Source organism: Caretta caretta, chromosome 2 (genome assembly GCF_965140235.1).
Source record: "Caretta caretta isolate rCarCar2 chromosome 2, rCarCar1.hap1, whole genome shotgun sequence".
NCBI classification, from domain to species: Eukaryota; Metazoa; Chordata; order Testudines; family Cheloniidae; genus Caretta; species Caretta caretta.
The window spans coordinates 188,508,795-188,527,838 of NC_134207.1; the positions used below are offsets into that span (position 1 = coordinate 188,508,795).

At 40.3% G+C, this 19,044-nt stretch overlaps 1 protein-coding gene across 8 annotated transcripts in view; it reads left to right on the forward strand.

Annotated features, from left to right (window-relative positions):
• ULK4 (unc-51 like kinase 4) overlaps positions 1-19,044 on the forward strand; it is a 386,015-nt gene that overhangs the window by 287,110 nt on the left and 79,861 nt on the right. The window contains exon 33 of one of the 8 annotated variants that reach the window (XR_012667171.1): positions 16,766-17,172. The exons of 6 other annotated variants lie outside the window; for them this stretch is intronic. The gene's annotated coding sequence lies outside the window, so the exon portion shown is untranslated. Of the gene's footprint in view, positions 1-16,765; positions 17,173-19,044 lie in introns of those variants that run through there. One more of the 8 variants, XR_012667173.1, reaches the window with a different exon arrangement.

A 19,044-nucleotide genomic window follows, 5' to 3' on the forward strand; every position in this document is an offset into this window, starting at 1 on the left:
ATGACTTTTCACTGACAGTGGCATTATTGCTATACTCATCATTCTACATAGACAATAATTATTAGTGAAATTATCCATTACGTGCTTACAGGACAACCTTAGTCTCTTGTTATGAAAAACTTTTGAAAACTTTTGCCCTGTCCTTTCTAAATGTAGACCGCTATGGTATATCGTGTGGCCCCAAAAACTTTTGAAAACTTTTGCCCTGTCCTTTCTAAATGTAGACCGCTATGGTATATCGTGTGGCCCCAAAAACAAAACTAACCTTGAATGACACAAAGATCACCAGGATACATCAGTAAATTATCATAGAACTCATTGTAATGTGCAGATTTATGCCATGATTTCATTTTATATATATTGCATGAGTATTACGGTACTTTTACCTACTCTGTATTTTCCAACAAAAGTCTTGGTTATATCACACATCAGTGAATTCAGACAGCATCTGGTTGTTGCAGTGGACTAGAAAAGTGAGTTTAGAGGTAGTATTTTGGAATTACTGGAAGGGAAGGTTGTCAGTAAACTGTGGCGAAGGTGGTTACTGGAGTCAAGGTGATAGGTTATCAAGGCATGGTCAGGGATTTTGGCAGCAGATATGGAAGGGAAGGATAAGATTTCTTTAACAAATATGTATTAGGTACAAATGGCCAGCAATGTGTGTTGCACATGGCAACATTTTTCTTCAGTGTTATCTTTCTCCAGTCTTTGTCATCAGTGTGGTAAAATGCTTTACAGTCCACTCTTTGAGCTTTGCCACAGGATTTCTGTGTCATCCACATCTGACATGGCCACTGTTACAGTTGATATTCCGGTTTACCAGAAGCTGCAAAGAGAGATGATGAATTTGCAGCTTTGAATTGCAGCTGTCTCCGTGTGAGCAGTATAGCAGAATGATGAATTGAAGACTCACTTCAAAATTCCAAAGCTGTTTGCCGTTTTGGAATCCATGTGCATGCTCAGACACTGGCCATATGTAGCTCTGGCCTAATTTTCAGCCTGTCTAGATCCATGCATTCAACTTTGAAAATTGGTACTATCTTATCTGTGCCTAAAAGTTCCAGCATGTGCATGTTTGAGATTCTTTAAAAAAATTGAATCTTATTTTCAAAGTAGAAAACGTTGATTTTTGTGGCACTTTTCTATTGCACTGACTTTATATTTATTATATCAACATTGTAATTTATGCAAATTTAATGGGCCAGATTCTTATCTGCACTGAGGGGGGGTCAAAAGAGAACCAATCACAGCTTCCTGATTCTGGAATAGGTCCTACGCTGACCTCGTGTAGATTAGGGCAGACTCAGGCTGCTCTAATTTGTGCCCACCAGCCATGGATTGCTGCATTGTCTGTGCACTGCAACTCCACCCCGACATGGCCCTCCACGGCTTTTATTGGTCCTCTACACCAGGGGCTGCAGAGGAAAGAACCTGCCAAAAAAAGGCAGTTATGCAGGTTCTATGACTGGTCGGGACTCATAGGGGAATCCCCAGAAGGGGGTATACCGTATCAGAATTTCCCATGGAGTCAAGCCAAAGAATTTGGTCCAGTAATCTTACATGATGGATGCTGTGCTGATGCAATAAACCTGATAGGTATTCAGGGTTGTTGTAATGACTGGTCTGCTGTATTCTGATTGTGTTAGAGAACAAACCTGTTAGCCTCAGCTAGTCATGGACCAGTTTATATATAAATATATTTAAATAAAAAAAAACCTGTACTTTTATGTGTAAGCAGATTTCTTCCTGGCTGAAGTTTAATTGCCAGACTGCTAGACATAATCACCAGGGCTTGGAGAGCCTCCCTCCACACCCACAGTAAGGGTATAAGGCAGCCCTCATGACTTTGCCAGAGAAGATGATTTCCACGTTGGGTGAGTGCCGTCCTCTTCTTTTTCTAAAGAAAAGCTGACTGGCTACAAACAAAGGTAGCTCCCCACAGGGCAGAAAATGGATGGAGATAAGCATGTAGGACACAGTGTGCAATCTAGACTTGCCACACCTTTGATGATTAGAGAAACTAAAGGGTGCTTGAGACCAATCCCCAGGTTTTAACCCTATGGGGATAGGCAAGGAGAGGTGAGTGGTCCCAGTGGACGTTGCTCCCCAAAGATTCTGATGGCACACAGTGCAGGTGCTTTGATCCTGCATGTATGAATATGCAGAGACTCATCTCAAAGGACTCCAGATACTGGTAATTAACCTTCATTTTCATATTAAATTTTATCAATCAATAATGATTAACATTATCGCAAACTGTCTGTTGTCATGGATTCAATTTAGTACAATGTCAGATTCCATTTAGTATAATATTGTGTCCTTTGCCAAATGTTGCAGCTGCAACAATTCTGTAGTTTTAAAATCAAAGTATTCTCACCCTGGAATTGATGATCCTGCCATAGACATGTGAATGGACCAAGAGGAGTAGGAATAAATGTCTCTTCTTAGAGAGGGTGACTTCTCAATAGGGATATGTTTGAAGTTCTTGTACTTATCTTTTACTAAATATAAAATTATGGGAACATTAGTCAACTGTATTTATTTCTGCAATTTAGAAGTGTTTAAAAGCTTTAGAGAGTTGTCTGAAGCCAAGGTTCATTGGTCCTTATCACTCTCAGTCCAGAGACTCTTGAAGGCTCAGCTGAAGCAATTAGTGCTGCTAACTTTGTTTAAATGCTGTTGACTGCTGCACTGAATGTTGACAGTTTGTGACAAATAGTTTAATAGTGCATCCATATTCTGAAACTGTTCGTATCTGGATTTTTCAGGTTTTGTCCAAAAGGCAGCTTTCAGAGTTTCAATATAGTGTCTCAAGGATTTTGGTAAAAAGGGAAAGGCATGTGTGGATTTTTGAAGCAGATAATCAAGGATTAATTTTATGTGACAGTCTGTTATTAAAATCTCTCTATCTCTCTCTCTCACTCACTCAGAGCATTCTAGTTCTAAATTAACCCCAGGATACAACTTCCTCTATATTATATCACATGGTAATTGTTGCAGGCTTGATGTTTCTGAGCATTAAACAAAAAAAAATTCTGAAAATCTTGTTGACACCAAGAATTTCCTGATCTAAAACAAATGAGCAGGTTTGAGCCTGCTAATGAAGAACTTTTTGTCTTATTTTTGCCATTAATTTGACAACTTCCTCCAGCCTTTGCTTTTGTATAAACATCTACATTTACAGTATATTAATGTGCAGAACACAAACTAAATCTTCCCATATCAGTGTGAGACAAATCTGCCCAAGCAAAACAGCATTGCATAGAGTCTTAATCGAGTTATAGAGGTGATTTTAAAGAAGGGTTCTTCCCAAAGGTTAAGCTGTTATAGGAGACCTGCTCAAGTGTTTTCTTCTCCTGTGTGGGAAGCTAAAAGCAACTGTTCTATTTGAAAAGTTCGTAATCATATCTGATTTCTAGCTCATAAAAATAATAGGAATTTTGTTCCACATTTTTATTGTGTTGGAGGGTATAAAGGGTTTGAGATTAATGTCTGTCAGTATCTGAATGCAAATACAGTATTTTGTGGAATGCACATCACAGCACCCGCGGCAGCACCTGCAGCACTTTTCTAAAAACTCAGCACATAGAAATTACTTAGAATACAGGTGTCTGTGACCATCAGGCTGTTTACTGGAGCATTTGCAACTGCTGCCTTTAGAACAGGAATAGGTAATTGAGGAGCTTGTGGAAAATACCAAAGGTGTAAATGTCGCTATATAGTAAATATTTGGATCACCATCTTTTGGAAATCTTTCTTAAATGTGAAAAAATTGAATATTTCTGAAATGCACATGTGTACAAAAAATTCTAACTGAAGAACTACTAAAAAGCCTACTATACTGGATATTATCAACAAAAGTAGTGAATTCTGACAACAAACTTTTATTTTTTTTAATTCAATCTTCCTTTTTTGGAAACTGAAATTTCTAGGATTTGGATAAATGGTATTTATGACATACCAGGGTGCTATCCAGATCAGTGAAGGACTGTGTCACCCCTGTCCTGCAATCTTGGGTGTCTTACAATACCTTGCTGGTAGTAGCTCCCACCTGGTCCACTCACAGACAGACTTTCAGCATGCGTCCCACCCCCGAGTGTCTGTGTGTAACTGCAGCCTGGCAGCCACACTTGGGTTACACTTTGGCTCTCACCTGTCTTGGTTATACTGCAGGGTGACCCCAACATACACAGTCCTGGATTTTCCTCCAGAAATGTATGCCCAGCCCTTTCCTAGATAGTCCAAAACTATGACTTTATTCCTTTAAAGGAATAATAGAGACCAGCTATCTTAAATGGAGTTACCTAGACAATTTAACTTAAACACAGTGGATTAGATAAAACAATACAAGAAGTCTATTGTATACCCCAACAAGCGGCACTAGCTATGTTGGCAGGAGAGCATCTCCTGCCAACATAGTGCTGTCCACACCAGCGCTTTTGTCAGTGAAACTTATGTCAGTCGGGATGTGTTTTTTTTTCACACCCATGACTAACTAAAGTTTTGTCAACAAAAGTGCTAGCATAGACAGAACACAAGAGACAGGGATTTTGGTGGAGGAAGGAGATCTCATGCTGTTTCTTTGCTAAGAAGCAGATCTCTTTCTTCCCCCCCCCCCCCCGTTACTTGCTAAAGAATTGCCATTTGATGGGTGATGGCTTTGTTAACAGCGGGCTGGGGCGTCAGCTTGCCCTTTGTCTTTGAGAAACTGGTTTAGCCCCTCCCCAGATTAATCTGGGAAACACACTTCAGTCATAATTTCAGCTTTCGTTCATACCTTGATGCGTAATGTTGCTAAAAGCATTTTACCATGATATTATTGATCAGCAAGTTTTGAGTTTTCAAATGATACCTCACAAGGCATGTCTTATACAAAGATGATTACAATAGTGTGTAGGGTGTGAATATGGGGGTGCACTCTACCGCAGTATTATTTTAATTTTAGCAAACATGGCAAGATTGTCAGACTGAAGACCTCTGTCAACAGAAATGTGTCAACATATGTAGCAACAGCACAAGTCAGTATCCTATAATGTTCTGTCAAGCCCCTCTTCAGATGATAACATTATTTAGTCTTCATACTGTGACAAAGTTCCTCCTCTACCTTGGTGGGTCTTGCGCTTATTGGCGGATTTGCTCACCTTCACGGCAGCCCTCAGTTTGGCCATTTTCGTGAACCCACAGTCCAGGTCACAGGAGGACTGACCAGGAGTTGGGAGGTTTGGGGGGAACCCAGGCCTGCCCTCTAATCTGGGTTCCTCCTGGAACAGTTGTGCGACAGCTACAACTCCCTGGGCTACTTCCCCGTGGCCTCCTCCCAACCCCTTCTTTATCCTCACCATAGGATCTTCCTCCTGGTGTCTGATAATGCTTGTACTCCTCCGTCCTCCAACAGTATGCGTTCTCACTCTCAGCTCTTAGTGCCTCTTGCGCCCAGCTCCTCACACGCACACCACAAACTGAAGAGAGCTCATTTTTAAACCCAAGTGCCCTGATTAGCCTGCCTTAATTGATTCTAGCAGCTTCTTGATTGGCTGCAGGTGTTCTAATCAGCCTGTCTGTCTTAATTGTCTCCAGAAGGTTCCTGATTGTTCTGGAACCTTCCCTGTTACCTTACCCAGGGAAAAGGGACCCTCTTAACCTGGGGCTAATATATCTGCCGTCTATTACTCTCCTGTAGCCATCCGGCCCAATCCTGTCACAATACTTATGTAGTGCTTTGTGCTTTTCTGTGTCTGCCAACAAGGATCCCATTTGTGATCTGGATTAGTCTTCAGCACTGAGAACCTGTCTCTGCACTGGGAGCTAGACTTGAAGCTGATTTTATATAGGCCATTGGACTAAATTAATTCAGTCTTTAGACAGCAGAACTATATTTGAATAGGTGATTTAAACATGAATGGTTGTCTCTTTCCTAGTTCCCCAAGCCATCCAGTTTGAAGGTTTGGATTGTTGTTTTTTTAAATATCTCCTGGTTTTTACTCTTTGGATGTGATTACCAATGATCTTTTTGTAATATAAACACAATTATATATGACTAATCTTTTTAGGAACATCACTAGTTGTTGGTCAGAGTCAATGAATCTCTTATCATAAGTCTTCAGCAACAAATTCTGAAACATATTGGTAACTTTGAGTGTTACATTTTTTGGCTTAGGGTGCATGTTTGTGTGTATGCCCCTTCATGAATATTCCCTCCAGCCTAGAAAAGGTTGACAACTCCCTATGGGGCCATCAGTTCCACATTCTTTGTCTGATTGGAGTGTTCTCAGGTTCTCTAAGGGCTTGTCTACACTGGCAAGTTTTGTCGATTAAACTAATGTTGACACGAAAAAAAGACCAAATCAAAGTCGCCAAAGCAAGTCTACATTTGCTCCCTCTGTTGACAATCGTGTCCACATTCGGAGCACCATTGTCAACAGCGTGAGCAATGTACTGTGGGTATGTATCCCACAGTGTCTGGCGACACCATTTGTCACTAGGTGTTGTGGGAAGGTGAAATGGAGCGCGGTGCATCCTGGGACATGCAAAATGCCCCATGATGCACAGCTTTGTGTCCCAGCCCTCCAATGGTTTCAGACTTCCTTTAGTGTCGTTCTGGCTTTATTTTTGTGTCGTTTTTCCAACTGTCAGTCTTTGTAGTGTGCGCCAGCATCTGCAGTGAGAGTGGATGGATCCCGCACTTCTCTCCTATGTGCTGTTAACTGTCTTGAGAACATTGCACATGGCAGCAGAGTTACTCGCAAAGTTACTGACAGAGGATGAATCACAGGCACCCCAGTGTAATAAGAACTGCAGCAATTTATCAGTGCTTTTGGCATTCACCGAGTAGCTGCATACGGTAGACCATCGCTTTTGGGCTAGGGAAACAAGCACTGATTGGTGGGATCACATTGTCATGCAGGTGTGGGATGACCAGTAGTTGTCCCAAAAATACCAATAGACTGTTGAATAATTCTATGTAGACACTTCATTTGCAAGAATACATATACAAAATGTTTTGTTTAGCCTACATTCATTCTCTTTTGTCAAGCAAAGGGTGAAGATTAATTTTCAAGGCAGCAATCTTGTTACTGAGATTCTCAACAACCCTACACTCTGCCTTCTGAATGCGTTCATCTAAGAAACCCCATATTTTGCTTTTCTCTCAGATCAAATAATCTCTCAGTTTTATGTTTAATCTCTCTGGAATACTATAGTATTAACACTCAAATTATTGTTATAAATGTAAAATATAGTAAAGACAGTGAAATACATTGTAAAAAAAAGTCACTCTATCAGTAACTCCTTTTTGTCACTACACCTGACACAGCACCAACTATCGGTCATTTACATTCTACTGTTCAACACTATGCACTTTGGGATATTTAGATCTGGACCCAAACATTGCAGCTCAAGCCTCTCTCAAGTTTTTAAAGAAGAATGTGTATGCAGGCACACCATTGTTTTTCAAATAAATACATTTTTATGAAAAATAAATTTTAAATCATATCATAAAAGGGGAACAAAAGAGGACCCAGGGAATTATAGACCAGTCAGCATAACTTCAATACCTGGAAAGATAGTGGAATAAATTATTAAACAATCCATTTGTAAGCACCTAGAGCATAAGAGGGTGATAAGAAATAACCAATAGCCAAGAAATTTGTCATAAACAAATCATACCAAAGCAACCTAATTTCCTTTTTTGACAGTGTTACTGGCCTACTGGATAGGATGTGATATATCTTGATGTTAGTAAGGCTTTTTGAAAAAGTCCCACGTGGTAGTCTCATAAGCAAACGAGGGTAATGTGGTCTAAATCAAATTACTCAATGGGTGGGGGCATAATTGGTTGAAAGACCATATTCAGAGTAGTTATCAGTGGGCGGATGTATCTAGTGGGGTCCATCAGAGGTCTGTCCTGAATCTGGAACTACTCAATATTTTCATTAATGACTTGAATAATGCAGTTGAGAGTATTGCTTATAAAATTTGCAGTGACAGCTAATTGGGAGTGATTGCAGGCACTTTGGAGGACAAGATTAGTATTCAAGAAGACCTTGACTAATTGGGGAATTGCTCTGAATTCAACAATATGAAATTCAATAAAGCCTAGTGCACTACTACGAAATGGGAATAACTGGCTAGGTAGTAGTACCATTGAAAAAGGATTTGGGGTTATAGTGGATCATAGGGGTTAATAGGCAACAGGTTTAAACACAAACAAAAGGAAGTATTTCTTCACACAACACACAGTCAACCTGTGGAACTCTTTGCCAGAGGATGTTGTGAAGGCCAAGACTGTAACAGGGTTCAAAAAAGAACATGATAAATTCATGGAGGATAGGTCCATCAATGACTATTAGCCAGGATGGGCAGGGATTCTGTTTGCCAGAAGTTGGGAATGGGCGACAGGGGATGGATCACTTGATGATTATCTATTCTGTTCATTCCCTCTGAAGCACCTGGCATTGTTCACTGTCGGAACATAGGATACTGGGCTAGATGGACCTTTGGTCTGACTCAGTATGGCCACTCTTACGGATCACAAATTGAATATGAGCCTAACAATGCAATACAGCTGCAAAAAAGGCTAATGTCATTCTGGGGTTCATTAACAGGTATGTTGTATTTAAGACACAAGAGGTAATTGTCTTGCTCTACTCAGCACTGGGGAGGCCTCTGCTGGAGTACTGTCTCCAATTCTGTATGTCACTTTAAGAAAGATGTGGGCAAATTGGAGAGAGTCTATGTGAAAGCAACAGAAATGATAAAAGATTTAGAACATCTGACCTCTGAGGGAAGGTTAAAAAAAATGAGATATGTTTAGTCTTGGAAAAGAAGATTGAGGGGGGACTTGGTAACAGTCTTCAAATATGTTAAGAGCCGCTATAAAGAGCATAGTGATCAGTTGTTCTCCAAGTCCATTGAGTATAGGACAAGAAGTAATGGGCTTAATCTTCAGCAAGAGAAATTTAGGTTAGATACTAGAGAAAACTTTCCAACTATAAGGGTAGTTAAGCTCTGGAACAGGCTTCTAAGGGAAGCTGTCAAATCTCCATCATTGGAGGTTTTTAAGAACAGGTTAGATAAACACCTGTCAGGGATGGTCTAGCTTTACTTGATGCTGCCGCAGCGCTGAGGGCTGGACTTGATGGCTTTTCTCAAGGTCCCTTCCAACCCTACATGTCTATGATTCTATGACTCTATCATTGCACATTTTACTAGATCAGTTTCTGTATCGAAGGCAAAAAGGTCACTTGTATCTTCTGAAGAGATTTGTCAAGTATGATCATCATGGTCCACATTCATAAAACAGTAGAAGCTAGGCATTCAATACATTGCAGAGGTCACTTTTTGGGATGAGTAGAATGGAGAACCCTGTGTAAGTCAAAAATCTTATTCTTTAAGAATGACAGTAGGAATTTTGGGTTATCGTTTTCCATCCCTCTAAATCAGATAATGAAATCTGAATTATAATTAGAACAGTTTCCATCCTAATTCTAATTTTGCTAATCTGCAAATTGATGATTCTCACACATGCAAAATCCAGCAGTTTTACCTCATTTTTCTGCCGATTTAATTGGAGAGAGTTGCACTGTGGTCTGATATTACTAAGATTTTACTTAGTAGATATTACTAAGATTCCTAAGATTACTTTTACGAAATACAACAGTACATTTATTAGTGTACTATGAAGTATTATCTTAATTATTAAAACTCAGCTTTGCTTGTTAAACATAAATGAACAAAGTACATTTTATGATCCATTCTATTTTATTTTTTTAATTGTGTGCTTGCTTGCTGAACTCTGCAAATTAGCAGAATAAGCAATCTGCAGTGAGAGAATTAATGAGGTTCTGCTGAACTCTTTAAACTAGAAACACTGAACTTAAAGAGAGGAAACCATGAAACATTATGTCACTATGTATAAACTGTCATTAAACTTCCACACTTCCAACTGGGGTCTGAGTCAATGCCAGCTAAGGCTCAGTTTACTCAACAGCTTACAGCTGTTCTCCCTAGAACCATCTCCCACAGTTCATGCCAATTTAACTCTAAACTAGAGATGTGATCAACCGACAGAGGTCAGATCCTGGATCCAATATTTTCCAAAGTTCAGTACTGCTTGGATTTAGGCTTTTGATTCACTGTCCACTCTACTTTTAAATAAACTCTTGAAATATACTACAAAAGAAAGAAGTTTCTTCTGATTGTTGATTAGAACTGTATACAGTTTTTTGAATGCAAATATTTAGGTTCATTTGAAAATTAAGGCTGGAAATATCACAGATGACTGGAGCATTTAATCTATAAATTTTACATAGTTACTAAAATTTTATAGAAAGGCTTCACAATAGACATTTTTAAAATTTAGATATGAAAACACACTTTTTAAATGATTCTTCCTGTGACTAAAATATTCTACTTTTAGAATTTTATTCTCTAAAATCATCCACCCTCTTTTATTGAAACAGTGTCTGATTTTGGACTAATTTGTATGAATCATACAAAGTGTCAGGGAAGAGTTTAGGAAGGAGCTTTATTTTAGGTATCTTTTTAGTAAGATTAGGTGTGTTATATTTTCCTAAGATATTTAAATACGTAGAATTTCCAAATTAAAATGCACGTGTCTAATTTATGTGCACTAATCCTGATATTTGACCAAATATACGCGTGTACAAATACCCAGTTTGTGTACACATCAGGTATTCACATGCGTAAGTTAGGAGTGTGAAAATGTTTATGTTCAAATATGCATATTTCTTATTGTTATATTTTGTGTTTAATCTACTTGCCAAAACAACATAAATTAGAGTTTTACTTAATCTACTTGAGGTATCTTATTCAGCTGAAAATTGCCACTACTCTGTGTGGGGAGTAAAGAGAAGTGAAGTTCTTCATCTTCTTGCATCCTCTTCTGTGTGCTCTACAAGGGTCATGTGTGGGGTGAGCAGGCTCTGGGTCTGTTGTATTTATGCCCCCTGAATGGGTGGGTGAGGAGTAGGTTGAACCTTGTCTCCACTTCCTCAATGCACTGGCCAACAGAAAAGGAATTGTAATCTGCTTCTGGTCCAGGGAAATAGCAGATCACTCCGCTCACAGATCAAGGTTTGAACTAAGAAAGGAACTGTCAACTCCTTCCCTGGGCCACATGCTGCCCCTTACCAAGAGTCAGACATAAAAATCTCAATCTAGTCCAGATTTTACACTGGAGGAATACATGAGGCACCTTTGTGGTTTCTTTTAAAAAACTAATTATCCGTATTGTGCCTATTCTATAAAATGATTTTATTTATTTATGTATAGAGCTTTATGGGAATTCTAAACGTCAGGTTAGTCTTCTGCAAAAGATGTAATTTTAAAATCATCTTTAACTACAAAACAATTCCAAAGAGAATGAAAATGGCATATTAGACTCAGTCGTGGACCATTCCAGGAAAGCACTGCTTGTCAGAGGACCCAATAACATTTTTAGAGTCTGGTGCATAAGGAAGCACCAGAAGGTAGAAAACTGGGAAGTCCAGCTCCCCAGTGGTATCTAGCAATGGTGCCTAGCCCTGACAGCTTGTAAGTTAGCAGGTCTTAAAATGACATAGTATTTCTGACTATTACCTTGCTTTTCCCCCCATTTCAATTTCTGTATGAATTTAGAGGCAGCTGTCTCAAGAACTGCTCCTGGAGCTAGAAACTAGTGCTGTAGTTATTACCAATCTAAATGTTGGGACCTAGCTTTCTGATGGGATAAAGCATTAAGGTTGCTTTTCAAAAGCTCTAAACGATTACCTAACTCTGCTTTCATTGGAGTCAATGGTAAAATTCTTTTTGACTTCAATGAAAGCAGAGTTAGGCCAACACACAGTGCTTTTGAAAATCCCACCCATTATCGCTAACTCTGCAAACTCATAAAATATCATTTGTAAAATCATGGTGGAATTGAAGTGAGGAGTTTATCAGGACTGTAATAAGAATATGATATTAGCACCTAGGAACTCCAGTCATGGACCAGTCCCCCATTCTGCTAAGTGCTGTAAGAACACAGAATAAAAGACTACTAAAGAGTTTACAATCTAAGTATAAGACAAGAGACAGACAGACTGATGGGAGAGTATAAGGAAACAATGAGACAATATTGGTCAGCATGATAGCTAGTGGCCTTAATAATTTAATTGTTGTCAAGATTTTTGTAGACATCATGGCAAAAGAGAGTTTTAGGGAAGGATTTGAAGGAGGTTATCTCGTGACTCACAGGACTTAGAAACATTTTGACTCGCCAGTGCAAATTTCTTCAGAACCAGAAAATGTTTCTAACAAATAGTCCTAGACCTGTGATGGAATAGAAGAAAATTTGATCCTTGTTCCCACATCTCATCTATATTACATATAAATATATTGTGGGTTGGGTTAAACTTTGTTGTTCTGGATTGAGCGTAATAGTCACTTTTCATTCAACATAAATGTAAAGTGGTTGAAATAGTAGAAGCACCATGCAAAGCACAGGCACGTGGAAAAACTTGGGAACAAGCCCAAGAGGTTTCAAATGCAAGGAGCGGACTTTGGTTGGTGGTGGAACTCTGTCTGTCTGTGTGTGTATGAGAGAAAGGGTGAGGTGGGTGGGGGGGAGAAGCAGCCAGAAAGCCAAGCAGATAGTAACGGAAATGCTGGTAATGCACCCCTGATAGAAAGAGAGAAGTTTTCATCACACAGAATACTGACTGAAAACGCAGGCTTGGAACAACGAAGGGTTAGGGTTGTTATGGGTAGGGAACTTTCAGCTTGGGTTAGGGTTCCTATGGGTAGGGCTCCCCACCCTAGGGTTAGAGTTCCTCTGGGTGGGGCTCTTGGATCTAGGGTTAGCTTTCTTATGGGTGGGACACTTGGAACTAGGGTTAGGGTTCCTGTGGGTGGGGTTGCCCACCCTACTGGTAGGGTTCCTTTGGGTAGGGCATTTGGAGCTGGAATTAGGGTTCCTATGGGTGGGGCACTTGAAGCTAGGGTTAGGGTTCCTGGGTTAGGATTCCTATGAGTATGGCTCTCTGCCATAGCGTTAGGGTTCCTATGGGTAGGGCACTTGGAACTAGGGTTAGGGTTCCTGTGGGTAGGGCACTTGGAACTAGGGTTAGGGTTCCTGTGGGTAGGGCACTTGGAACTAGGGTTAGGGTTCCTGTGGGTAGGGCACTTGGAGCTAGGGTTAGGGTTCCTGTGGGTAGGGCACTTGGAGCTAGGGTTAGGGTTCCTATGGGTAGGGCACTTGGAACTAGGGTTAGGGTTCCTATGGGTAGGGCACTTGGAACTAGGGTTAGGGTTCCTGTGGGTAGGGCACTTGGAGCTAGGGTTAGGGTTCCTGTGGGTAGGGCACTTGGAGCTAAGGTTAGGGTTCCTATGGGTAGAGCTCCCTGCACTTGGGTTAGGGTTCCTATGTGTATGGCTTCCCGCCTTAGTATTAAGGCTCCTGTGGGTAGGGCACTTGGAGCTAGGGTTAGGGTTCCTATGGGTAGAGCTCCCCACCCTAGGGTTAGAGTTCCTCTGGGTGGGGCTCTTGGATCTAGGGTTAGCTTTCTTATGGGTGGGACACTTGGAACTAGGGTTAGGGTTCCTGTGGGTGGGGTTCCCCACCCTAATGGTAGGGTTCCTTTGGGTAGGGCATTTGGAGCTGGAATTAGGGTTCCTATGGGTGGGGCACTTGAAGCTAGGGTTAGGGTTCCAGGGTTAGGATTCCTATGAGTATGGCTCTCTGCCATAGCGTTAGGGTTCCTATGGGTAGGGCACTTGGAACTAGGGTTAGGGTTCCTGTGGGTAGGGCACTTGGAACTAGGGTTAGGGTTCCTGTGGGTAGGGCACTTGGAGCTAAGGTTAGGGTTCCTATGGGTAGAGCTCCCTGCACTTGGGTTAGGGTTCCTATGTGTATGGCTTCCCGCCTTAGTATTAAGGCTCCTGTGGGTAGGGCACTTGGAGCTAGGGTTAGGGTTCCTATGGGTAGAGCTCCCCACCCTAGGGTTAGGGTTCCATTGGTAGGGCTTTTCTCCCTAGGGTTAGAGTTAATATGGGTGGGCTCCCCGCCCTAGGGTTAGGATTCCTATGAGTAGGGCTTCCTGTCTTTGGGTTAGGGTTCCTATGGGTATGGCTCCCCTCCCTAGGAATAAGGGTCAAATGGGTTTGGCTCTCTGCCCTAGGGTTAGGGTACCTGCTTGATTCATGGCATGTGCAGGGAAGCAGGACTGTGTGTATAATTTTTATAAATTTAATAAATTGCATCTGAAATATCTTGCTTCATCATTAGTTTCTCCTCCTGGTGGAAACAACCCACAGAGCCTGAAACTTTGGCTATCCACTCTGGTCAAACAGGGGTAACAGTATAATAATATGTGCATATACAATGTAGGATATAAAATTTGTGTCATAGGATAATTTGATAATTGATCATTTCTAAGCAGAGATTTTTAATATAATGTGGTAATGGGTATCTACTGTAGTTTGAAAGAAATGCTATGATACTGTGTTTTATAGAATGTTATATTTCAAATAGTCTTTTTTTAAAACCACTTTGTGACCTTATCAAAATTCTTCTGTCCTCAGTCTATTTTTTAAGCTCTAATTGTAATGGAACGTTTTTCATATTGGCATGTATGTCTGATTTCTGTTTTGTATTCCTTATCTTTAAATGAAGTCACAGTTTGTGGCCGATGTTTTTTGCCCAATGCTCAGCACGCTTTCAGAAAATTATATAATTACATTGAATTATCTTTTTTTATTTTGTTGATTGTTTTTCATTCACTGTTTTAATGCTCTCAGTGCAGAGTTGTTGTTATTTACCTAGGGGGATTGTTTGCCAAAATCTCTTGACTGCCCATGCCATATCTGCATTAGAAAGAGTCTTTCACAGCATTAACTTTTAAGGCAGCCACTCAGAGATTATGTGCAAACCATCAAAAAAATAAGAGTGACTCATTCAGCTTGATGTGGTCCGTGGGTTTAGTGATTACCTACAGGCAGAAACAGGGTATACTCGAACATCTCCCCACATGAAAGTTTGCAGACCTCGCTTTGATAGGGACCAACTTTTATTGGATCGTTTTATTAGGTTTGTTATAATTTAGCCTATAATTTAGTGAAAAAAGGGCACAGAGAGACCACAAGTTTTGTATTGTGTAGATGTGCAGTTATGCCTGTTCATTTTCTTCATGGCGGATAGTGGGGACATCACCTGAATATGTCTCTGCACAGTATCATTTTTGTATGACGTATTCAGAACACTAGCAGAAACAAAGAGGAAATTAAATGCACAAGATTAGACTTAAATAATGCTGAGAGTCTGGCTTAAGCAGACAAAAGATGGGAAATTCAAAGTTTAGCCTGATACTTGGTCCTTAACGCAAATCATTGTGTAAAAATAATAATTAAAAAGACACAATGGCATGAGTTACAGCTGGAGTGTGTGCCTTAACAATCCCAACCCTTAACAATATTTTAAAGTAGAATTTTGTATTTAATTACCTTAGGGAAGCCAGGAAGGAGGAGAATAGGAGAAAAAAGAACTCTGTTGTGGATCAGTAAATTAAAGGGACAGTTTTCAAAGGCAGAAGTGTCAGGAACCCCGTAAGGGTTTGTGTTTTTGTTTTGTTTTTTTTTACTTGAGAGCTTACTGATTTAATTGTCCCCCATTGTGTATAGTATTTATTTTAATGTTGTACTTAAGCTTTTGAAAGTATTATTTTCAAAAGGATTATTTATAAAATCAGCTCTATATTTTGGTATGTGTAGTGTTTTTCAGATAATTATATTTGTGGTCTACAGTATTGCCAACCACAGCCTTTCAAAGTCACGAGAGAGTGGCTTAAAAAATAAGGATGTAGATACAGATATATATGGGTTCATTATTTGGCTTCAGAGTTTTGAGCCTTTAGGGTATGCTTGGTCATGTTTAGAAGCTCTGCTTTAGAATCGTAAGGACTAGCAACATTTAAAAAAAAAATAGAAAGCTGAGAGTTTCATGTGATCCCACGACTCCAGGAACTGGGGCTTTAAGAAAAACACCAAATATTGCAAACTCACAATAAAATCATGAGAGTTGGCAACATTGGGTCTATTCCCCGAATTTATATATTTTGTTACCCAAATGCATTTTTCAATGGCTCTATACAGTTATGTTTAGAGCATGTCTAGGAAAAAGCACTTTTTTTCCATAGAGAGTAACTCTTGACCCTTGCACTCCATCCCATCGCTCACACCCCCACATCCTGTGAATAAGACCATGTCTATACCACAAAGTTCAGTTGATGCAAGTACACACTTGGGTGCTTTCGTCTTCACTGTGCATACTCACCACAGGTAGGCATCCTAGAGGGCCCTGCACTGGTGTTCAGCTCAATATCTTGTGGGACATTTTTGCAGTGCTTTCTGGGATACCAGTGATTCACCCAGGGGTTTCTGGGAGCTAAAGGTCAAATTTCCACCATGCCACTTTCTCCATCCCATAATTTTCATGCCGTTTTTTAAAACTCCCACAGTCATTTTTAGCCACTTTTTCATTCTCTGCCATCGCTCTAGCAGAAACATGGACCCTGCACAGCTCAATGCAGTTCTTGTGAGCGTTGTTCTTCTTAGTGCATGCGTACCATGCCTCAGGTGGCATGTGACCAAGATTTATCACCGAATTTGGTCCACTGATTGGATCATTAGCTTCCCCAGGCAGGATACTGTCAGGAGTGTGATGTGAACTCTGATCCATGCCCCCCTCATGAGCGTTGCTAACACAGGATGCACAATTCTCATTTATTTACAGAACTTGAAATAGTACTACTACAACCAGGAATGCAACTAGGAAGGTGTGGAGATGTTCAAACACAGTAACTGGCTGCTGATGGACACAGCAAAAAAAAAAAAAATCCAGGTTCTTGCTGGCATTCATGGAGCAGCTCCACACATTGAATTGCCACTTCTGGACCCAAGAAACGCACACTGATGAGTAGGATCACACAGTAATGCAGGTTTGAAATGATGAGCAGTAGCTGTACATTTTTTGGATGCAAAAGGATACATTCCTGGATGAACCCAGACCTTCAACACAAAGGCATCAAAATGAAAGCTGCATTGACAGGAGATTTTACACTATGCCAGATTGCTTTCAGTCAATGGGGAATCTGTTTGGAGTTGGAAAATCCACAGTGGGAGCTGTTGTCATCCTACTGTGTAAGGTCATTAAGCATCTTTTGCTACAAAGGAATGTGGCTTTCAGTAATGTGCAGGAAACAGTGAATGGATTTGCACCAGTGGGGTTCCTGAACTGTGGTGGGGAAATTGATGACATGCTTATCCCTATTCTGGCACCAGTCCACCTTGCCACACAGTACATCAACTGAAAGGGATACTTTTCCATAGTTATGCAAGCACTAGTAGATCACTGGAGTCGCTTTACTGGTAGCAAGGTGGGCTGGTCAGGAAAGGTACGTGACACTCACATGTTTAAGAACACAGGACTTTTCAGAAAGCTGCAAGCAGGGACATTCTTCCCCAACCAGCATGTTACTACCAGCGATGTGAGAATGCCAGTTGTGATTCTAAGGGACCCATCCTAGCCGTTGCTTCTCTGCTCGTGAAGCCAAACGCTTGCTATCTCAGTGGCACCAAGGAAAGATTTAGCTGCCAACTAGGCAGGTGCAGAATGACTGTTGAATGTTCTTTTGATAGACTGAAAGGTAATTGTTTACACTGTTGTAGCTGCATGTTGTGTCCGTGAGGCAAAGAGGGAAAAGCTACCACTAGGGTGGAGGGGCAAGATGGACTGGCTGTCTGCAGAATTTGAACAGCCAAACACGAGCTATTGGAAAAAATAATTGTGAAGCTATAAGGCTGAGGGAGGCCTTAAAATACCATTTTAATAGTCAGCCACAGTAGTGTATATTATATGGACATTTCAAAACCTCTCACCAACAATGTTGGCCTGCAAATTGACATTTCAAGGTATCTATCTTGGTTACTTATGTGGCCCCATTACTGTAGTGTCTGTGAACATCCTCACCTTTTAGTGCATTTGTCATTACATCACCCCTGGGAGGTACAAATAGAGAATTGGGGGATGGAGAATAACGGCCAGATTGTCAAAGGTCTTTAGAACACAGAACTAAATCTAGGTCTCCTAAATCCCAGGCTAACTCCCTAAATGCTGGACTAGGGCCTGTAGCATCCTTTGCGTGAATGGTTTGACCCTTCTGGATTTCTGTTTTGTGTGAACCCAATACCAGTGTCTCATTATGCCCACTCCACATCCCTTCCACGTTGCAGGACAGAGAGCCACTTCATTGACCTCTTCCACAGCCGTTTAGGGTGCCTACTCATTTCCATTAGTTCTACACTAGTGCATCAAAAATGCTGCTCTTTCTTTCTTTCTTCTTTCTTTCTTTCTTTCCATTGATCCATCCAATAGTGCAGTGCATCACCATAGTACCTGAGTGCTTTTCATGTAAAATTAATAGCAATAGCGAAGGCCTTAGTGGACGTTGTGGAATCCCTGTAATTTTTTACTGTTTGTGGGTAAAACTCTGGTGTAGGGCTGTTGTTTGTTTGTTTTTAATTGTATTAATTTATTGTTTGTTGTAGTTTTTTGCAGTCAGTTTGTTTCAGAAGTTGATTGGTTAGTTGATCATGTTGTGTGTTTTTGTTGAGCTTTTATGGGTGCAACAAAATATGCTTACTTCCAAAGTATACAAAAACTTGACTGAGGAGATGTGATGTGGCCTATTTTAAAACTTTATTATAGTCATCAGTTTTCTTCTCTTTCTCTCTCAATTTTTAATATACCTAAAATGATTATGCTACTTTATAAATTCAGGTTTTTTTCTTTTCGTATGAAAGCTGTTTTAGTCATCAGCCAAATTCAGAAATCAAGGATATTTTTCTGCTTTCATAAAAAAGAATTTGGTTTCATATAATTCCTGTCATATTTAAGATAGTATCCCAAACCATTTCACTAAATAAAGAGAGAGATGTCCTTTCTGTCATGGTCACCTGCCCTGTGCAGTGCAGTGACCAAATACAATAGCTATTATGCATTCAACAATAGCT